Source organism: Gallus gallus, chromosome 2 (assembly GCF_016699485.2).
Source record: "Gallus gallus isolate bGalGal1 chromosome 2, bGalGal1.mat.broiler.GRCg7b, whole genome shotgun sequence".
In the NCBI taxonomy this organism is placed as follows: Eukaryota; Metazoa; Chordata; class Aves; order Galliformes; family Phasianidae; genus Gallus; species Gallus gallus.
This window is the reverse complement of record NC_052533.1, coordinates 121,748,422-121,770,122: the sequence shown is the minus strand read 5'-3', so window position 1 is coordinate 121,770,122 and position 21,701 is coordinate 121,748,422. Positions and strand designations below refer to the sequence as shown.

General features: G+C 36.8%; 1 long non-coding RNA gene across 1 annotated transcript in view; it reads left to right on the top strand.

Moving 5' to 3' along the window:
• LOC112531878 overlaps positions 1–3,301 on the top strand; it is a 42,949-nt gene extending 39,648 nt beyond the window's left edge. Inside the window, exon 7 of the long non-coding RNA XR_006937233.1 lies at positions 3,213–3,301. This is a non-coding gene — a long non-coding RNA (uncharacterized LOC112531878). The remainder of the gene's footprint in view (positions 1–3,212) is intronic.
• Positions 3,302–21,701: the final 18,400 nt, after the last annotated feature.

Below are 21,701 nucleotides of genomic sequence, written 5' to 3'. Positions count from 1 at the left end.
CATACCATCAAACAACAGAACAGTAAAAACGGATATTTTCCGGGCATTAATTTTCATCTTCTGGCAACAGCTGTGGTCAGTTTAACACAGTAAAAAGAAAGAGGCATAGATAGGCACTTTCTTGGAAAAGCCACGAATATTATTCCTGGGAAATAAAAGCAAAAAGGTTAATGATCACAACTGTCCTGTTGATGTGATTATTTTGTCACCAGGATAGCAAACAACTCTCTATTTTCTCCTCTCTCTGAAGAAAATTTGGGCACACCTGCTTTTTCTCCCAGGATCCACTACGACTTGATTAGATTATATAAACAAGCACATTCAATATGGTTTTGAAAAGACTGATATACAGTACTCTTAATAATGCTTCACTCTTTTGCAAGCACCTATGCACAGTGTATAAGACATGAGATTTTTAAAGCATGACTTTTCTTCATTCAGTTTCCTCATGCATCATAAATTTCACCAAAATAATGGATTGCATTTACACAAGGAAAAGTTTCACAGGGAAAAAATAAAATAAAAAAAATAACATTCTACTGCTTAGATCTTCTTAAAAACATAAAAATGAAAATAACTTTCTTAACAAATTCTTAGAATTTTTTAATTAACTAAACTAAGTACCTTTTCCTTCCTTTCCCACTACAAAATGTATACTTTCCTAAACACTGTTAAAAGCTCTACTGTTTATCTGTGACTAGGGTGTCTCTAAATGAGACAACAGTGTTATTTGTATAAATGATAATTTTGATGTGGCTGGACACTTCTGTCTAGATAGATGCAAGAGATAATACAGAGAATGAGATTGACATGGAGAATTAAAATGGTTCATTTATCATTAAAACGAGATTCATTGTAAACCATTCCCTCCTATCGAAGAATTCACACATTGACTTTCATCAAAATCTGAACACTGCATAGTGAACTAACTAAACAGCCCACACAGACACCCACAAGCAAGATTAATAATATCTCCTCTAACCTTCCTGTCTTTCTTTTCCGAGTGAATCTAAAACCACTTCTAGATATTCTTCACTGCTGCTTTGAGAACCTCAAACAAAGAATTCATTGTGAGAGGATAGGCAGGCAGGTCTAGACCGAATGCTACATTCAGCGTGGCTAGGGTTCTGTAAAAACCACAGTTTTTTCTGGGCATAGAAGCCTTGCCATTGGATATATATCTCCCCCTGCCAACTCCAGCTTCCCAATTCCTGTGCAGCCCTTAAGTAAACATAATGTGGCTCTTCGTAAGCCAACAGTGTGGTTCCTGCACCTGACAGGTTTTCACTGCAAGTGCAGCCAAAACAGTTGAAGCACAAGTCAGATTCCTAGTGAACTCCTGAAAACCAAATCTGTCGGCTTCATATTGTATTTGTAAAATTCATCTGACTGGCCAAAACAGAAGCTGCACTGCTTAAACCACAAACGTGAGGGTGTTCGTGTGGGCATCATTAAGTATATCCTGATGAAGGAGACTTCAGATCTCTGCTGATTACAGAATTAACAGGATGCAGAATTTATGACAAAATGAAATGCCAAACCAAAGTTAGAATGTAATTTCTGTATGACTCCTGGTTTAATCATTTTTATTTTATATCAATTATTAATACATATCTTCCATGTAGATCTAAGTGATCATAATGTTTTATGTTTTGATCTAATTTCTATGTGCTCCAAAGCAAACTTTTTAGATGCAGATGATGTTCAGATTAAAAGCTAAGATTAAACTCCATAGCTCTGCAGAAAACTGATTTAATGATTCATCTCATTAAGGAGGAGAGGTACCAGTTCTGGAGGGGAAGTAGCAGTTTGGGAAGCACTTAAATGTTGGAGATACTAGCTCAAATGCCACCAAGACATGTCAAAGTCAATTAAGAGACAAGAGAAGAAAGAAGTTGTAAATTAGAGACATGAATGAACCCAACTCCACAGTACAGATCTCTTAGATGACAAAAATTAGTGTCCCCTAAGCTACAAATAGATAGAGCTACAGATTTAGCTCATGCTAAACTCTGTATTCATTTGCTTTGTTGGAAAGAAATATACTGTATAGAATTAATGGAAAAGTGATCCTGCTCCTGAAGAGACTTAGTAAGGTGCTTACTTCTGGGTACCTGAGACGTCTATGATGAAAATTTTAATACAACTACTCATTTTAAAACTACTTCATTTTAAAAACAGTTTCTTCAATTCAGTAAAACAAAGCAAAACAAAACAATGACAGTTTTTATGTTTATGGAAAGGAAACTAGCTACCTAGTGTGGCATGCCAAGAGTGAAAAATAATCCTAGGTTTTGATTATTTCTTTCTCAAGGAAATAGAAATGCATGCTATGCAGTGCAATGGCTAATGCTTAACGGAGAAGGGGATAAAAAGGTCCTCCAGGAAACTGTAGTTGATATACTTATCTTTTACATGCACATCCAGCAGTATGCCCATCCTTCATGGATCTTCACAGTCATTTATCTCTTCCTCCTCCATTTTAACTCCATTTGTCTTTCCATGGTAGCAGAAGTCAGACTCTTGATCCTTCTTGTAGGGTAGGTAAATTTAGCCCATCTGGCTAATAAGTCTCAGGCCAACACATGTGAAAGTAACATGTTTTATTAAAATTTAAAATCAAAACATTTTTTCTTATTTTTTCAGATGTTACAATTGTATTTTCTCTTCTAAGCATAAGGAATATTTTCTTGAAATCCCATGTAAAATGAGCAAATAAAATTGGCAGAAAAAGTAGTCAAGCTGTGAATGACCAAGAGTAATTTGCTTTCATAACACTGTTTAATAACAATTTTGCTTATAAAAGATAATAGCTTGTTGCTTTTTACAGAAGCAAGTATTTAGATTAACGGGAGCATAGAACAGGATGTATGCTTACAGTAGGATAGATATAATTTGAGCATCAACAAACTGGGTTTTAGGAAATATATACTGATAATCAACTAACATCAAGCACAGATGCTGAAACAAAGAACCACACTCTACAGTATCTGAGATATTGTGCATGCATGGTGAAACAGCATACAGAAATTTGTATTGCAAGCACATGAGCTCATGTACACACCAAATATGCTCTGCAGTCAAGCGCTTCGTCCAGGCTTGTCTAAGGGAGACAGAATCAGCTTATGAAGAATACACTGCTATGTACTGTCCTCCTATATTTCAGGAGTTAAGTTCCTGTAATAATTCAGTTATATTTACTTCTTATTCAGAAATTCTGGGTGAAAGTTGCTGCAAGCATGAGATTTAACAGGCTGTTCATAATGATTGGCAAGTTCCAGCTGGAACATCGGAAAAGGTATGAAAGCACAAACATAATAAGTCTTAAGTAAAGGAATAGCTTCTCTTTATTAAGAAAGAGTGAGTGAGATGGTTAGCGCTTTTGAAATCAGATGACAAGGGTAATGTAAAATAGTATTTTATCATATTTTTATTTTGGTTTTCATTACAAGACAGAACATACCTGTATGAATCTGTTATTTGTTCACTAGGTATAAAATGTAAAATTTGAATTTTGAAGGAGAAGGAACATATGTTTCTCACAAGGGTAAGGTCCACTGAAATTAGTTCAAGACTGTACCTTTTCCTCAGTAAATGCAATTTCACCTTTATTTCTATGATATTTTTTTCATGAAAAGCCATTTCTTATATTTACAGTCCTTTGCAAACAAAAGAGCTTTCAACTCTTATAAATCTGATGACTGCTTTTATCCTCTTCATCCAGATTTTTCTGAAGGAAGTTAATAGAGGTCATCTAGATAAATGATTACCCTGCAGAATTGGAGGACCTTTTGATCAGTAAATAAAACTGCAGAGAGAGATGTTATGGAGGAATTCTATCTTAGATTATGGAGTTGTATTGTGAGGACACAACATCCTATGTGTCTGAAGCTTGAACCATAGCTTTCCTACAAGCTTTGTGTAAAAACAGTGCATAGATGAACTATGCAAAGAGCTTGTCTTAGCACATAATTGCTGCAATTTAGATAAACATCACGCAACATGTACTTTGTTTGTAGTAATGTGTTGTATCTTTTGTGGTAGTAAATAGAGACTAAAACTCCATTGTACTAAAGCTTATAAAAACAAAAAACAAAGACTAGTTTTTACTTTGAAGACCTAACGGTCTATGGTTTTGATCCTTCCTATTCCATATTAAATTTTATTATAACGGAGACTTCTATTTTAAATTCAGTGATGTCTAAAGAATCTATTTGTATGATTCTGAATAACCTCAAAAGAAGTTATGGGCATTAGTAGGAAGTGTTCTTAGGAAAAGACTTAGAAAATTAATTACACGTACTCTGAAAGATTAAATAATCTTTCCTTCCACACAACTAATTCATTTACAAACTTCAGTAATTGCATATAAAGTCATTGCTTTTTTGGTTATCACATTGCTGTATTTTTCTAGTTATTTTGCTTCAGATGGCTTGTACTTCATTGCAGGACCAAACATAAAGTAATGATCTTTCACTGACTGGGACACTGTCATGTCCTAATCAATATCAAAAATTCACCATCTCTATAATGTTGTCCAGTAGTGGCAGTCATCTTTATTTACTAATAAGATTTCAAAGCTTGAGCATTCTTGAAAATGATGCTATGGTTATTCAGAAAGAGGTCTGTTGCTTGTGGGCAAATATATAGATTTATTAGAAGAAGGTTTACTGAAATCCTGACTCACAGAACCTTTGTTATCTACAAGTAAAATTTCAGTTGCCAATCCAGAACAGGCATATGAAAATGTGCAGTAATATAGCACAGGTCCTCGAGAGGATAAATTTATCCTGCAGCTAAATTAACCATTACAGAGAGCCTAGCAAGCTTCAGAGAGCTGAGCTGGCTCAGTGTGACTAAAATAAATATATGCATGAATTAAAAATTGAAATAACCTTCATTATTTGAGAGACATATGTTCAGAATATTTTCCTTGTCAGATAGCCACACTCACAACAGGAATTATGCATTTTGTTTTACTTAGTCTTCTTTTGTGGAAAAGACTTTAAAAAAATCAAATCTGTGGCAGTGATTAATTTACTAGCAATGAAATATCAGCTAGAACAAAGAGGTGAAACATACCTTAAAATGCTAATTTTTACACTTCTAAAAAAGCACATAAGATAGGCAGTAAGATTCATCTTGTATTCAGATATTGATATGTTTGGTAATAATGTGAAAACCTGACTGTACAAATTAAAATTTCCTGTGTCTAATGATCACCTGTTCTTTATCTTGCAGTACTGATATGTGAAATAAATATATAAAAAATATAACATGGAGTGGTAGATCATTGCATTACCATCATTTATTCCAATAATTATTTTGTTTCTTTTTCTATATTTCAATTAATTTAATAGGTATTAGAATCTCTTTATAAACCCTCAAAATTCAGTAGAAATACATTATATATAGAATTATAGAATCCTTAGAGTTGGAAGGGATCTCTAATGGCCATCTATTCCAACTCCCCTGCAACAAACCAAGACATGCACAGCTAGATCAGGTTGCTCAGGGCCTTATCCAGCCTCACCTTGAAAGTTTCCATGGCATCTCTGGACAACCTGTTACAGTGTCTCACCAACCTCACTGTAAAAGAGCTTTGGTTGGTTATTTTTTAGATTTTGAAATGAGAAGTATAAATATCTTCAATTTCTATTATATTTTCATAAAATAAATTACTTGAAAAAATATATAAAAAATGTATTTCTGGTTAGAGCTGCCTACAGGAATTTGAAACCCGATATGTTCAAAGTAGTGATTGTCAGCCAGTAAACCACAAGAAACTCCATTGCTGTTCAGAAAATGCCATTTCCTGACTAAGTGACATTTTATTTCTCTGATGTGCTGGCATGTTATCGAATCAACTGCAGTTTCTCAAGAGTTCTGCAACTAACGCCAGAAAATACATGTAAAAATCTAAATTTCTTGTTCTTTCAACACATTTGCTAAAGCACTGAATTAAATAGAACAGTCTGAATTCACTTATGCTGTTTTTACTTTGTTTGTTTGTTTGTTTCATATAAACAAAAACTGACCACCTCTCTGGTAGTCTGCATGGGGATGATACGAAACAGTAATATGAAGCAGTGGAAGATGACAGAGTCTGTAAGTTAGATTAACTCTATCACTTCCACAAAATGAGTGCTTTGAGTTAGAAATATATAAAACCACTGTATCTTATTTACTCTGCTTTATGCATGGCATGTGTGTGTGTCTGTCTGCATGTACAGAAAAGTTTAACTTAATTTCCAAAATCATTCTATTACATTTAATTTCCATGCAGAGTGAAATCCTAGATTCCTTCAGAAAACCAAGGCAGGCCTATAATGTCACATTTAAATTTTTCTATTTGCAAAAGCAGCCTCTACTGCTACTTTTGAAGATACTAAATTTCTCTCAATCATAGCTACTTAATGGATGGAATATAAATGTATTACTTAGATTCTATTGAAGAGTAATGTATGCAGGCCTCTGAAAGTAATGCCTCCTATTTATTTCCACAACAGATACAAACGGCACGATAACACTGTTTGACAGAGCAAATTCTCAGCTACAAAACACCGCTTTTCAATATAATCACCACCATTAGCTATATATTTTCACCAGAAAAAGAAGCCTGCATGCTGTGCTTCTAAAAATCTGCATGGCCATCTGGAACATGACCTGTCTTTCATGTCACTGTTGCTACTGCTGAAAGTCACCACACTGCCTCACTGTGCTCACATCCACTGTTTGGTCTCCATAAATGCTCAGCAAGCATTCATGAGTGCCTCCACATGGAGGAATTCATTGACACATCTTTGCTTCGGATGCACTTCCATGTCAGATGCCATTCTGTCAGACTGCCCCTCTGCTGCCATTTGTCACACAGCAACAAAATGTAGCGGAATATTGGTGGGAAGGCTCAACTTCTACCAACACCCGTCTCTGACATTGTGGGCCAACAGAAAAAAAAAATAGAAGGCATTAACTTTGAAGCAGCCCTTGTGAAAGCTGATATTATGTTTGATCTGTACTGTAGAGGTTAATCTACGAACTTGTAATGAAAACAGTAGAATTTTCTGTAAAATTATTTTTCAAGACATTTCCACTTGCAATCTAAAAGGAAAGTAATAGTAAGTAGATGATTACAAATAAAATATATTTTTCTCCTCAGTGAATTGATTTCTCTGTTTTTTATTTAACATATTTAAAACAAAAAGTGAAATTGCATAGATTAAGACTATTTAATTTTGAAAACTCTGACAATGAACTCTTACCTTTTGACTTAGAGTTAGATGGCTGGCAGTTAGATGGCAAAGTATTTTTATTTTTTATAATAAATTGAAAATAAGCACATAATCCAAAGTAAAAGGTGGGTAAGCATGACAACTGAACCTGAGGTGTGAATATATGCAAAAAAATAGGATAGTCTAAAGAGTTACTTTCTTGTAGACGTAGAAGCAGGATATGTAACACAGGTCTCTGGATGTGTTGCAAATACTTCTATAGACAAAAGAATGAATAGGTTATTTGGAGATCAGTGCTATTTTTACCACACTTCATTAAATAATAATAATAATAATAAAATGCTACTTTCAAATGAAGGTAAGATCATACTCTGAAAAAATACCAATAAAACATCCAGCATGACCAGAGAAACAAAAGCTACTAACATGAAGGGGAATTAAATTTTCTAGTTAGGAGGTATTTAGTTTAGAGATTCAGATACTTATAGTTTGATTTATCTTTCTTCGAATCCACTTCCTGAGGTGTATTATCAAAGGTTTTCTAGAGTCTGCTGATGTCATGCAAACCTTCACAGAGATCAAAATGGGGAGAGTTACAGAGTAACCAGTAGCCCTGGGGGAGTGGCAGGTGGGGTCACTGAGTAAAAGGCTAGGGGTGATGTGACAAGAAGGGATCACAGACTCAATAAATGAGATTTAAGTGATGTGATTTATGATCTTGTTGGGCTTACAGAAATGTGAGCAATCCGGGATGTCCCTGGAATGTGTTGAAGATAACTTCCTCCTCCAATAAAGAGGAGGCAATTAGGAGAGGTGCTCTGCTGGATGAGATCATAAAATCATATGACACATATGAATCTATGATTCTATGGATGAGATATGCAGCAACAAGGAAGGGTTTATTGGAAATGTGAAGGTAAGAGGCAACCTTGGCTGCAGTGACCATGAAATGATGCAGTTTAGGATTCTGAGGTCTGGGAGGAGGGTGAAAAGCAATGACTCTACTCCCTAGTCTTTGAGAGAGCAGACATTGGCCGGATACAGCTGAAGCAGGTCCCATGGATACAGTGCAGGAGGTAAGAGAAGCTCACAAAATCTGGTTTGTATTCAAAGTTCATTTCCACAAAGCTCAAGAGAGGTTCATCCCAAAGAACAGGAAGTCACATAAAAATGCCAGAATTGTTAGAGGGTTGAAGCAAGGATGGATGTGGCTCTGGAAGTCTGGTCTAGTGGTTGGCAACCCTGCCTAAGGCGTGGTGGTTGAAACTAGATGATCTTTGAGGTCCTTTTCAACCCAGTCCATTTTATGTCTATGGTAGGAGAAATACTGAAGAAATACATTGTCTGAACATCCAGAGATGAACCTGGGAAAGCTAAAGCTCTAACGGAATTGAGTATGGCCAGGACATCAAGGCAACAAGAAGGGATTCTACAAGTACATCTGTGACAAAAAGACTGGGGAAAATGCAGAAACACTGTTGAATAATGTAGGGGTTTCACAGGACATGGGGAAGGCTGAAGGGCCAAAAGCATTCTTTGCCTCAGTTTTTGCTATCAAGTCTGGCCTTACGTATTGTATAATAATTGATCTTTGGTGACTGAAAGAAGTGCCTGAAGACTGGAGGAAAGAAAATATCACTCCTGTCTTAGAATTGCTCAGGTTGGAAAAGACCTTAAAGATCACTGAGTTCAACAGCAACCTAATCAAACTACCCTAACTCTAACAAGCAGCTAAATCATGTCCCTGAGCACCACATCCAAATGGTTTTTAAACACATCCAGGGATGAGGACTCAATCACCTCCCTGGGGAGCCTATTCCAGTGCTTAACAACCCTTTCTGTAAAGAAGTTTTCCTGATATCCAACCTAAACTTCCCCTGGCACAACTTAAGGCCACTTCCCTCATCCTGTCACCTGTCACCAGTGAGAAGAGACCAACCCCATTCTCTCTGTAAGCACCTTTCAGATATTGGAAGAGAGCAATAAGGTCTCCCTTCAGGCTCCTTCTCCCCAGACTAAACAGCCCCAGTTCCTTCAGTCAGTCCTCATAGTGCATGTTCTCCAAGCCCTTCACAAGCCTTGTTGCCCTTCTTTCTACCTGCTCCAGCACCTCAATGTCCTTTCTGTACTGAGGTGCCCAAAACTGAACACAGTACTCAAGGTGAGGCCTCACATGTGCCGAGTACAGGGGCACGATTACTTCCCTACTCCTGCTCACCACACCATTCCTGATACAAGCCAGGATGCCATTGGCCTTCTTGGCCACTTGGGCACACTGCTGGCTCATATTCAGCCGACTGTCCATCAGTATACCAAGGTCCCTTTTTGTCAGACAGCTTTCCAGCCACTCCTCTCCAGGCCTGTGGGGTTGCCTGGAGTTGTTGTGACCAAAATGCAGGACCAAACACTTAGCCCTACTGAAACTCATACAGTTTACCCTGTATGGCCCATCAATCCAGTCTACCTAGGTCCCTCTGTAGTCTTCAAGAAGGGCAAGAGGGAGGACTCAGGTAACTACATATTGGTTAGCCTCACCTTGATCCCTGGGAAAGTGGTGGAACAGCTAATTCTATAAATCATTTCTAGGTCCATAAAGGACAAGAAAATCATCAGGAGAAGTCAGCATGGATTCACCAAGGGGAATTCGGGAAGTCATGCTTGACCAGTCTGGGAATAACAGTGATTATTATCTTCCTAGACTTCATTAAGACTTTTAACTTATAGAAAAGACGTTGATGTAAAGACTGGATGGGCAGACAGTGAGGTGGATGGAAAACTGGCTGATTTGCTGGGCATAGAGTGTGTTTATAAATTCTAGTTGGAGGCTAGTAATTAGTGGTATACACCAGTGGTCAATACCACATCCAATATGGTTCAATGTCTTTATTAATGATCTGAAAGATGGAAAAGACAAAAACTCTAGGAAAATGCAGTAGGTAAAAGAACATAAAAATCTGTAATAACTGAGTTTCTAAATAGCTATTTTTTCTTTTCTTTTTAAAAAATGAAGAAATAAGAGAATATTTTGCAGGAAGGAGAAAAACTGATTAATGATAATAGGTGGAGAGACAAAGACAAAAAATTAAACAGAGTATCTGACCACATGCTGTTTGAATAGTGAATAATTCATAGTGAACAATCAGGATCTCACAGCTGTGAAAATTACTGTAGGATCTACATCTTGCAATAAGCTACTGCTCCAGTAGGTAATTTTTAAAGTTATGTTTGTGGGTCTTTTGAACAGTGAAACAGTCAGAATCCCTGTAAAAGAAATAGAATGTGTGCTAAAATTACAGGTCTGAGAGGTATAAATTGTCCTCCCTTATTTCAGAATGAGAACTCAAAACTAAGCCAGGTACACTAAACGACAGCACTTAACTATTTACATGCTGAAGTTATTGAAGTTTCCTTTTGAGGCAATATGCATTTAATGTGATTAAATAGTCTTGAAACATATGTCCATAAAGCATCAACAGTTGAGAAGTCATAAGAAATTAAACCTTAATTTTTCACATTATAACCTATGAATAAAAAGTTTTTTTGTCACAGTTACAAAGAAAGAATGCAGATCTGGAGTCAAATCTATGTAACAAATTTCTATGGCATAGATTTTTGGAAGGATGATATACCAATATTTCATTGACATTTATCAGAAAGACTTCATGTAGCCTTTTTTATACACAAAGACATATATATCTATGTATGTATACATTCAATTGTGTATATACACACTGCTTTTGCTTTCACAGAATCACACAATTACAGAATGGTCGAAGTTGAACAGCACCTCTGGAGATCATTTTGTCCAGTCTTCTTGCTCCAGGAAGGCCACAAGAGCTACTTGTTATTACTGTCTGCTTTCATAATAGCACATCCCTGTCAAATTTCAATAGCAAATTTGTCAAGATATAGATTTGAGTTGATAAATGCCATTAAAGTACAGAAGAGTCTACTATGTCTATTAGAACATGGTGCTGTGGTGCAAGAGTGATGAAAATCTTTGCCATTCAGGCCAGGTGACTTATAAAGGCTGAGTCTGTTGTTTTCACTAGTGCCTGCATCTATCTAGAGGCATTCCATTTTATTTTATTCTTATGTGTGCTATCCTTTTTGTAGTGGATCCATTATTCAAAATCTAAATAAGTAGAAGAAATACATAGACATTTTTTGCTGATGCATGCTACTTGATTTACTCCTCTCCAGGAAAAACTGTGAAATGTTAATTTACAATAGTCTGTAAACTTACTTATTGTTGAATAAAACCAGCAACTATGCAATGTGTCAACAGCACAGTGGATGCTTAACATTTAATCTGATCTCCTTTAAAGTCATTCATATAGATTAGTTTCTATGAGCTTCAGTCATTGCCCGTATGCTACTCGTTTTAAAAATAACTTTCTGCTTGTCACTCTGCTACCCAACAAATTCTCATCAGTCCTGCATTCCTTTGAGGGTTATTTTGAAGTGCAATCTGTTACATGGAATATATGTTCCTGAATTTAAAAAAAAATATACACACGAGACTGTGAATTCTCAAATAATGGTGTCAGTTTCAGAATCAAGCCTTTGGAAGCAAGTTTTAGAATTAAAGCAAAACTTTTTCTGACACTCTAAGTACTCAGCTGGCTTTCCTATGCTCCTTGTGGTCCTGCCTGCACAAGACCTCTTATTAGGTCACTGCCAACAGCTGGCTGAAGTGTGTTTCCCTCCTTTGCATCTTGAAGAAGCTCCAAGTGTTACAGCCTCATCAGTGAGCTGCTTCAGAAGACAGCTGTCGTGAGTTTGTTAATGTCCTCATTAATCCCACTTTCCTCTGAAAACAGTCTCATTAAGACTTAACACTTTTTTTTTTTTTTTTTTTTTTTTGGTGTGGTCTGCAGTACAAAAAACCTGAACAATTTAATTTGAAAATTCCAGAGCAGAGATGGGCGCATTTACTTTGATGCCAGCAACTTCAGCCATGACCACTGACTGTGAGAGGGTTCTGGTCATTCTTAAGATCTCACCTGTAATTGGCTGTTGTAAATTGGCCAAGCAGCAAAGCCGCCTACAGAAAGGTATAAGCAACTGAACACCACAGTCTGGTGCATTTCGGAGGCAACAGAAAAACTAAGTCAGAATTTAGTGGTTAAATTTTACCCACTGCCATTGTGGAAAAAGGTTAAATTTTACCCATAAATCAGCTGTATCTATATGATAAATTGTCAGGTCTGTGTTTAATTTAGGAAACAATTAATTTGATTCCTATGTGCTACCTCGAATGTACAAAGAAAACATAAAAGTTAATCAATGTCCTTTGCCTGCAGAGTTTTAAAATATTCATTCATAAAAAGACTGGATGGTTCTTGTAATTACAAGTGTACTAAATTTGGTATGCTGAAGCATCTCAACAGAAGTTCTTTGTATTATAATCCAAAATCTAAGATGACTTACCTAGAAAGCAGGCCTACTGTAATGTGTTTTTTACCCTTTATTTTAACTATTTAGTTAATCTTCAGTTTTGTTTGGATCTGTCCCACCTTTTTCCTTTCTTTGGTTCACTCTATATTTCAGCTTCCTGAGTCAGACTGTGTGCTCATCACATGGAGGAGGGCTGCAGCTGACCCAGAGTAACATACATTTATTAAAGACAGCATAGGTATGCTACTTTGCATCAATTACAGGTCAGATCCTGTGTTTAGAAGACAGTGAATATGCACTCATTCATAAAATTACCTTTGATGTATTAACAAGTGCAACTGACTGGAAGGTAAGTACTATTCTGAGTGCTCAATGTAGCTGTCCCTATCAAGCCTGATTTCCCAGGCCTGTGCACTCTGGGCTCATTTTGGTTTAAGCTGAGACTGTTGTAGTAATCAGTTTTCTTCCTGGCCTTGCAGTTTCATCTCTAACTGTGTGGTCTTGAGTCATTTATTTGACTGCTTTGTGAAACTAGTGAGTCATCTAGGAGTTGGTGAGAGCTAGGAGAATACTAATCCTGCAACACAAGTGTGTGGCTTCGTTCAGGCTCTGTGAGCTGAGCTCACTCATGAAAGCGTTAGATATATGCTGGTGTTGACATAAAGAAAGAAGAAGGGATTTGGAGATGGACCATAGCAGAACCATATTCTGAGCCTATAATGCATCAATTTGTCTTCCATTTATCCGGATTGCCTGATTCCAAATCCTGTTTTCTTCAAAAGTAAGGGAAGCACTTTCTTGTAATCATATATGTTCCAGTTCAGGTTAGCCTTACTGTTACACTTAATATTAAGAAAGAGATACGTGTTCTTGATAGTAACAGATTCTGGCCTCTTTTTAATGCAGTTACCCCCTGTATTATAATAATTTATATAATAAGATAAATTATTTACATTTTTTTCTATGCTCATCTTGAAACCTGAGTTTGTTTGTTTCATTTCCCTCTTCTCTTTAATCAGGTTTTCTTATGTTAATTTTTTTCTGCAGAAAAGACCAGATAAGATGCATAAAAAGATCCCTAAAGAAGCTAAAAGAGTCTTGAAGTAGACACTATGGTGGCAGGAAAGGCTGAAGACAGGTTTTGATCTGAACTGCATGCTTTTTATACCAAATCATATTAATTGACCTGGGTGAGGTAAGAAAGTCATCATTTACTCAGCATCAAGGATAGCAACATTGGACATACAAAGGCACAGCATGTTAAGAGAAACAGAATAGTCTCAGAAAAAATGTTTTGTCACAAAAACTTACAATGCTGCTAAGGTTATTATCTGAGTGGCCTTTCTGTTTGCCATTCAATCAGTAGTCAAATCTTCTGGGTCTGCAGTTTTTGATTTTAACAAGTAAGGTGTTGTTTAGTGTGGTGAAAGAGTCTAGTGTTTTGTGAATGTTTTTATATAAATTTCTATATGAGAAATACATGAAAAAAAAGAAGTTGCCTTTAGAATTGAGACATGATTTTTGCAGGCTTGGTTTTTCGTTTTTTGTTGGTTTTTGTTTGTTTGTTTGTTTTTTGTACTGGGAGTTGTTTTTTTATTTTGAATTTGTGATAGTGTTTTCTTGTTGTTTTGTTTTGATAAAGACAGCGTATTTACTATGAGTTACATTTGTTCTGCATTCAGCAGTTGAAGTAACTTGAAAAAACAATCAAATATTGTGTGCTCACATTCTGATGTGCTAAAGGTTCTGATAGTTTACATGGAGGGGCTATACTGCTGCAACCCTATAAAACAACCTCAGCCAAATCCATGCCATAAGCATTTTACTTTTATCAACTAGGATTTATAATTTTTGTTTCTCGGCCAACAGTCCAATATTTTGTTTGAAATAAAAAATTCCTACATATATATCTCATCAATGCAAAATAAAAAGTGAATTTGTTGGACTTAGGAAATAGAAAAATATTTGTTGATAAATTCTTCCATCATTTCTAAACTTTATTTCAGAAAATAAAAACAAGGGTAACTTTGACATAGAAGATAAAAAGCACAAATGGAATGAAATTTTACAGACTTTCAGAGGAATGTTAAACTGGTTCTACGTTGTGAATCATCTGCTTTCATGTCAGCTATTGGCCACTGACACAGCTGAAACCTCTATTTGAATCAGGACAACTATTTTTATATTTTAGAAAAGAAAGTTGTTTCCACTTTTGCAAAATACTTATATGAGTTCAGTTACTTTTACTAAAAACAGAGCTGAATAAGATCTAATTTGCTTTACATGTTCATAGTTATGGGTGCAATTGCATGAGCAAGTACTTGAAAAGGAGATAATGCTCTTATGTATTTTATTAGCAGAAGCAACCAGGGGAGGTTCAGCTTGGATATTAGGAAAAAATTCTTCTCAGAAGGAGCAGTGAGATATTGGAACAGGCTGCCCAGGCAGGTGCTGGAGTCATGATCCCTGGAGGTGTTTAAGAAAAGGGCAGATGTGGCACTGAGTGTCACATGCTCTAGAGTGGTCATAGGCATGGGTTGATGGTTGAACTGCATGATCTGATTGGTCTTTCCAGCCTTATCCATTCTGTGATTCTACTGCTGATGCACTCATATTGCAAGCCAGGAATGGTTAATACTGGTGAAGATGGTAATGAGTTGGGAGAACAAACATTCTCACAGTGAATCACACCTGATAGAGCCTACAGGCCATGGCACTACTGACAATATGACATCTCTCTGACCCTGTAAATAAATGCTGCTTCTGACAGTACACTGGTGTTGGTGATGGGTTTTGTTGTTGTTGTTTTTTCTTCCCATTTCTATCCCACAGGAACACTGTACTTCAAGATTCTTGAGTTACTCAGCATTTAAATTAGCATGGCCAAACAATGTTTGCTTCTTAACTCTAGTAAGCTAAGAATAATGCAATTTTAAACTCATCAACATATCTGAAAACAAAAATTGTAGTTCAGAATCTGCCAGGCAGCTAATATGTTCAGCAAATGGTTAGTATAAATTAAACCAAGTATAACATAACAATCATCAGACAGGCTTTGTTTGCAATCCCATTCCAGTATCCTCTGTTCTCACTAGTTAGGAGCCCTTCTACAGTACATTCTGTCCTTATATTGAATGACACTGCTATGCAAAATGATTTAAGAGGGCCTGAAGAAAATGAAATAGATATTAAAGAATGCTGTCGTCCAAGGATTTAGTTATATTTTCTAATCACAAAACCAGAGCACCCATCCCCCCAGACAAATAAAGGATATTTTATTTTGAATTTGAAATGGGAGTTTAGCACTGCAGGTAGAAGGTTTTGCTGATGAAGCCATTAGCTGAGCATGTTGGATTTCAGTTGCCTAAAAGTGAAGTAAAAATGAAAAATATGTACGAATAAACTCATGTTTTGATAGCTTTATGTTGTACAGGGGATAAGTGGGTAGAAACATGAGAATGCGAGCACTTAAGCAAAGTAAATTTTTGTTTTCTTCTGTTTCTGAAGCTGGATATCTGAGGAATCTGGATGATCCAAATTGTCCTAAAACTTTCCAACTATACATAACAAGGAAATAAGAGCTAAAAAATATATTCTTTTAAAAAGCCATAATCAAGTACAGTTAAACTGAGAAAACGAGCAAACAGACAACAGAAAGAAATAGGTCTCAAGGGAGAAACAGGGCTCAGTTCTCCTATTACCAACTTCTATAATTCATGTTTCTCTATCTCCAGTTCCCTCAATAAAACAAATACGAAGAACAAACCTTTGTTCACCTTAGCCAAGACAAAGTGAAACAAATTACCCAAGCACAGCTTACCACATATGGAATTGCATACAGAATTACACACAGACATACATACAGCTCTTTATTAACTCCCTCTGACTTGAGAGATAATTAATAGTGCAATGTTATAAGAGAGATTTAGTGTCTAAATGTAGGAAGTCCCTATACTCACCCAAATTGCAGTTTTGACTTTGTGCCCCAATCCAAAAGTAGGAACAGTTCATAATTCATTTTGGACTAATTCATACTGTATATGAAAGTAAGCAAGTGGGTGGAAAGGCAGAAAAGTCCTTGAAAGCCATTCCTCCTACAACTGAGACATTTGGAAGCTTGGATAATAAGACTGTGTGGGATCAAACAAGGAGCAGTACATCAGCTCCTCTCTACCAGCACTGAGTTGTCCAGGTCACTTGGTAAAAGAATAATCTGCAGCAAAACCAGATCAGTTTTGTCTCCTCATCAGTTTGTTCTCCCATGAGCAATTAATTCCATGACAGTTGGAAGTTATCTGAATTTATATGTCATGTACCCACGTTGCCCTCCCTTTACTTCTCTCTGTTGCATTTTTTTTGTTTTCTCTAGAATGGGTGATACAAGTATGAAGTGAGCCATTCAGGGAACTGGTCTGGAAACTTGTCCAGTTTGTATATATATATATATAAAAATATGTTCTCATAAGATTTTTTAAGCTCTTTGGAGCCACCAGCTTATGCAAATATGATTTTCTGCCCACATCAACAATTTAAAGTGTAACATGTCTTGTTCAAGTCTTTACTTGTTTTTTTTGTTTGTTTTTTTTTAATGCAGCTGTTCTGCAAACAAAATATAAATTAATAAAGGCAAAATGCCTACAGCTGTGGATGAGGAGAGAGTACTGACTCCTGATTTGAATCCCTGTAGCCTGTATGCTTGGCTTTCCCCTGATGTGGGACAGGACATAGTAAAATGGGACATCTGATTCTTCAGGTAAGGAAATCACAGTAGTGTGCGAGTCAGCTGAAAGCCAAGTTCACTTTAAATATCTCACTGCTATTTTGACATTTATTAATGCTCTCTGCACTTGTGCATTCTGTTAGAAAAGTTTCATTTCTTTCTGCCCATTGACCAGAAATAGTCTTTCTGTAAGGTGGAGTGCTCCTTACAAGAGCTGAGAAGAAAGAAAAGGGCATTGTATTTTGGATGAGTTGTTACAATCTGAAAATTAGACAGTTTGTACTATTGTCTTGTGGTTCTAACTTCCTTTATCAGAACTGGCCTCTCTGTTAGACCTGCCATTCCTCTTTTCCAAGCGGCAGTGTGACCTTTCTGCTGAGGAGTCTCGCCTCCCACGCTCTAGTCTCTGTGACCTTTTCAGGAGCCTAAGTAAAATGACTTAGAGGTATAATCAGTATATTTCACTCTTGTATTCTCAGATATATAAGAATACATTTTTTATAGGTAACTTTTGCGTATTTGCAACAATAAAACAAGTAGAGCAGCACGTAAAAGTAAAGATTTTTTCTGTCTGGAAAATCTGAACAAGTTAAAAAAGCAACTTGAATAAAACCACGTACAATTAAGTCACAAAAGTTGCAAAAGTATGCAACTGTTTGATCAATGCAGGGTTCAAACACATTATTCTTTCTTTAGTTGGCATCAAGACTATTTGAACGATCCCTGTGACTATTAATCATGCAATCTCCCACCTTCCTCACCTACTATTACAGTCTGAAAAGGACTTTCTTTAACTGTGAAACACACTGATACAAATTCAATTTAAGCCTTGCTTTTGTAGTAGGTCATACTGAGAAACCACTAACAAAATCTTTTTTCTGGTTCTCCAGAGACAAACTGAACATGAGAAATAGATTTCTCCATTTTCCTTGTCTATCTATGAATACTTTTAACTTAATTTATTTATTATTACTAGGGAGCTTTAACCTAAAAAAACAACAACAACAACAACAACAACAACAAACAAATATGAAAAATTCACACAAGCAGTAATGTAAATGGATATTTTTTTAATGTAGAAGAACCTTAAAAATGCAAATGGATACAGGAATGAAAAGCAGTAAAATTATTAAAAGAAAAATCCTTTGTTAATGTTAGCTACAGAAGCAGAGACAGAACTGAAAAGGCTTCTGGAGAAAGTTAGAAAAACTCTGGAAAATCATAGAATCATTAAGGTTGGAAAAGGCTTCTAAGATCACCAAGTCCAACTGCCAGCCCATCGCTATCATATCCGCTAAACCACATCCCTCAGTGCAACATCCACCCTTATCTTGAAAACCTCTAGAGATGGTGACTTCACCACTTCCCTTTGCAGCGTGTTCCAATGCAGTACCACTCTTTCTGAGAAGAAGAAATTTTTCCTAATATCCAAACTGATCCACCTGTGGCGCAACTTGGGGCCATCACCTCTCATCCTATCAGTATTACCTGGGAAATGAAACTAACCCCATCTCACTACAACCTCTTTTCAGGTCATTTTAGAGAACTATAAGGTCTCCCCTGAGCCTCCTCTTCTCCAGGCTGAACAATCCCAGTTCTCTCTGCCGCTCCACATGAGACTTGTGTTCCAGACACTTCACAAACTTCACTGCCCTTCTCTGGATATGCTCCAGGGCCTCAGTGTCTTTCCTGTAGTCAGGGGTCCCAAACTGAACACAGTACTCAAGGTGTGGCTTCACCAGTGCAGAATACAGGGGGACAATTGTCTTCCTAGTTCTGCTAACTACACTATTTCTAATACTATCCAGGATGCTACTGTCCTTGACCACATGGGCACACTGCTGGGCTCATGTTCAGCCAGCTGTCAACTAACACTCCCAGATCCTTTTCTTCTCTGCAGCTTTCCAGGCACTCTGCCCCAGGACTGTAGGTTTGCCTGGGGTTGTTGAGACCAAAGTGCAGAATCCGGAACTTGGTCTTGTTAAACCTCACAATTGGACTCAGCTCAGCAATCCAGCCTGCCCAGATCCCTCTATAGGGCCTTCCCACGCTCAGGCAGATCAACACTTCCTCTCAGCTTGATGTCACATGCAAACTTACTGAGAGCATTCTCAATCTCTCCATCCAGATCATCAATAAAGATATTAAACAGGACCAACCCCAGTACTGACCCCTAGGGAACACCACTCATGACCAGTCACCAGTTGGATTTACCTCCATTCACTGCTGCTCTCTGGGCCCGGCACTCCAGACAGTTTTCTGCACAGATAAGTGTACACCTGTCCAAGTATTGGGCTGCCAGCTTCTCCAGGAGAGTACTGTGGGAGATAGTTCTAAGGTCTAGGTAGATTACATCCACAGTCTTTCCCTCAGCCAGCAGGTGGGTCACCTGGTAATAGGAGATCAGGTTGGTCAAGCAGGACCTGCCTTTCATGAACAGATGCTGATTGGGCCTGATCCCCTTGTGGTCCCATATGTGATGTGCAATTGCACTCAAGATGATCTGCTTTGTGACTTTCTCTGATACTGAGATCAGGCTGACAGGCCTGTAGTTTCCCAGATCATCTTCTTGTAGACAGGCAACACATGGGCATGTCTCCTGTCATGTGGAACCTCCTTGGTTGACCAAAACTGCTGATAAATGATGGAAAGACATTCACTCTGATTGTTAGGCATTGGGTCAAAATGACAAATTTAGTAATATAGTTAACTATTTGTTTATACTGAAATTACATCTGTAGCTCCTGAAAGTAATAAGAACGCACCAGATAAAACTCTTCTAATTTAAATGTGCATTGCATATAGGAATTGTTCAGAACATTACTGGTGTTGGAGGCAACAAATTCAGTCCTAGGCTCTTGTAGGTATATTCAGAAGAGTTCAGTTCCTTTATTCCTCTTAAAGAATTCTGATTGAAACACTCTCCAGAATTGTTTATAAACCTGAATGAGTGCAGTCACAGTCATCAAATATTTCATAGAGAGTCTCCTTGAAGAAATTTAACAAGATTGTCCAAAACTTTTCTTAAAACAGTTCAGTGAAGGTATGCATTTCAATTTCTTATGCTCATGACTGTCTTTCAAAATATGCCACATTGAATGAAAATAGAAATCTAAATAGCAGATAAATAAAATGTTCAGCTTAAGTTCATATGAATGGACAAGTGGATACAAAAAAAAAAAAAAAAGTAGAAAAAACTCTTGAACCCATAGTACAGGGAATATGAAAAGACATTAGTGAATGAAAAAATAACAAGGCTTGTGAAACAAAATAAGAACAAATAAATGGTATTTGTTACTAGATGGGATTTTCAAAAGCAGGCTGTGTGCAGGCTTTATTGTGCTTACATGGAAGCCAACAATAAGACTCTCACTGAATTAAAAGTGAGTAGATTTAAGCCAACACTGAGCACTTTCAATATCCCACCACCAACCATACAATAAACTTCCAAATGCCAAAAGAAAGCTTTCGTATTCCTTCCGATAGTGCACAACAATCTTACTAAATAAGTATCAGAAAAAAAATTAAGGTCAGATATTACTTCAAGTATATTTTTTACATAAAGCACCAATGTTCAGTACGTTTAGTTTTTTTAATAAAAATGGCTTGTAGAGTAAATCTGAAATCGTCTTTGAGTTTGAAACCTAATAATACGGCTAGGATGAACTGTAGCAGCAACTGCCACAATACACAAGGTGGCCTGAATTTTATCATAAGTAGTTACGAAAAGATACCATGAAGACCACAGACTACATGAGAGCAAGATTCCAGCCTCTGAGGATTCATAACATTGGTCAACTTTTTGAAATACACCGTCTAGCTGGTGTGTCAAGTACCATTTTCTTATATAGAAACAATCCCAGAGTGTCCATGCCTCCAGACATTTACAGCAAGAGAGAAACCCTGTGTCCTAGAAACAATGAAGATGATAAAAATTCTCATCTGGGTTTTGGTGAGTAAGGATTTGAACATATTTAAAATCACTGACTTTACAACATGTATCCAACTCTGTTTCTCTGTCTCCCTTCCGTAAGTGTTCTGGTATATATAAAGAACTGATTACAAATGATGTGAAAATGTTTATATTTGAAAATAGCAAACAAACTGGTCTGCACATGAAATTTCCACAAAACTTCAGCCAATTAGGAGAAGACATGAAATTGTATGAATAAAATATTAGAGATGAAATTCTGTCTTGTGTTAACTGGTTAGTTTGGACAGATTCAAGGACAGATCGAGTATGTTTGTTGATGTGCATCAGCACACAAGAAAAAAAGCACTATTTGTTGACATGACCTACATGTTAGGTTAGGACCTTTATGGACTGGGAGTGCAGGCTGACAGGAACT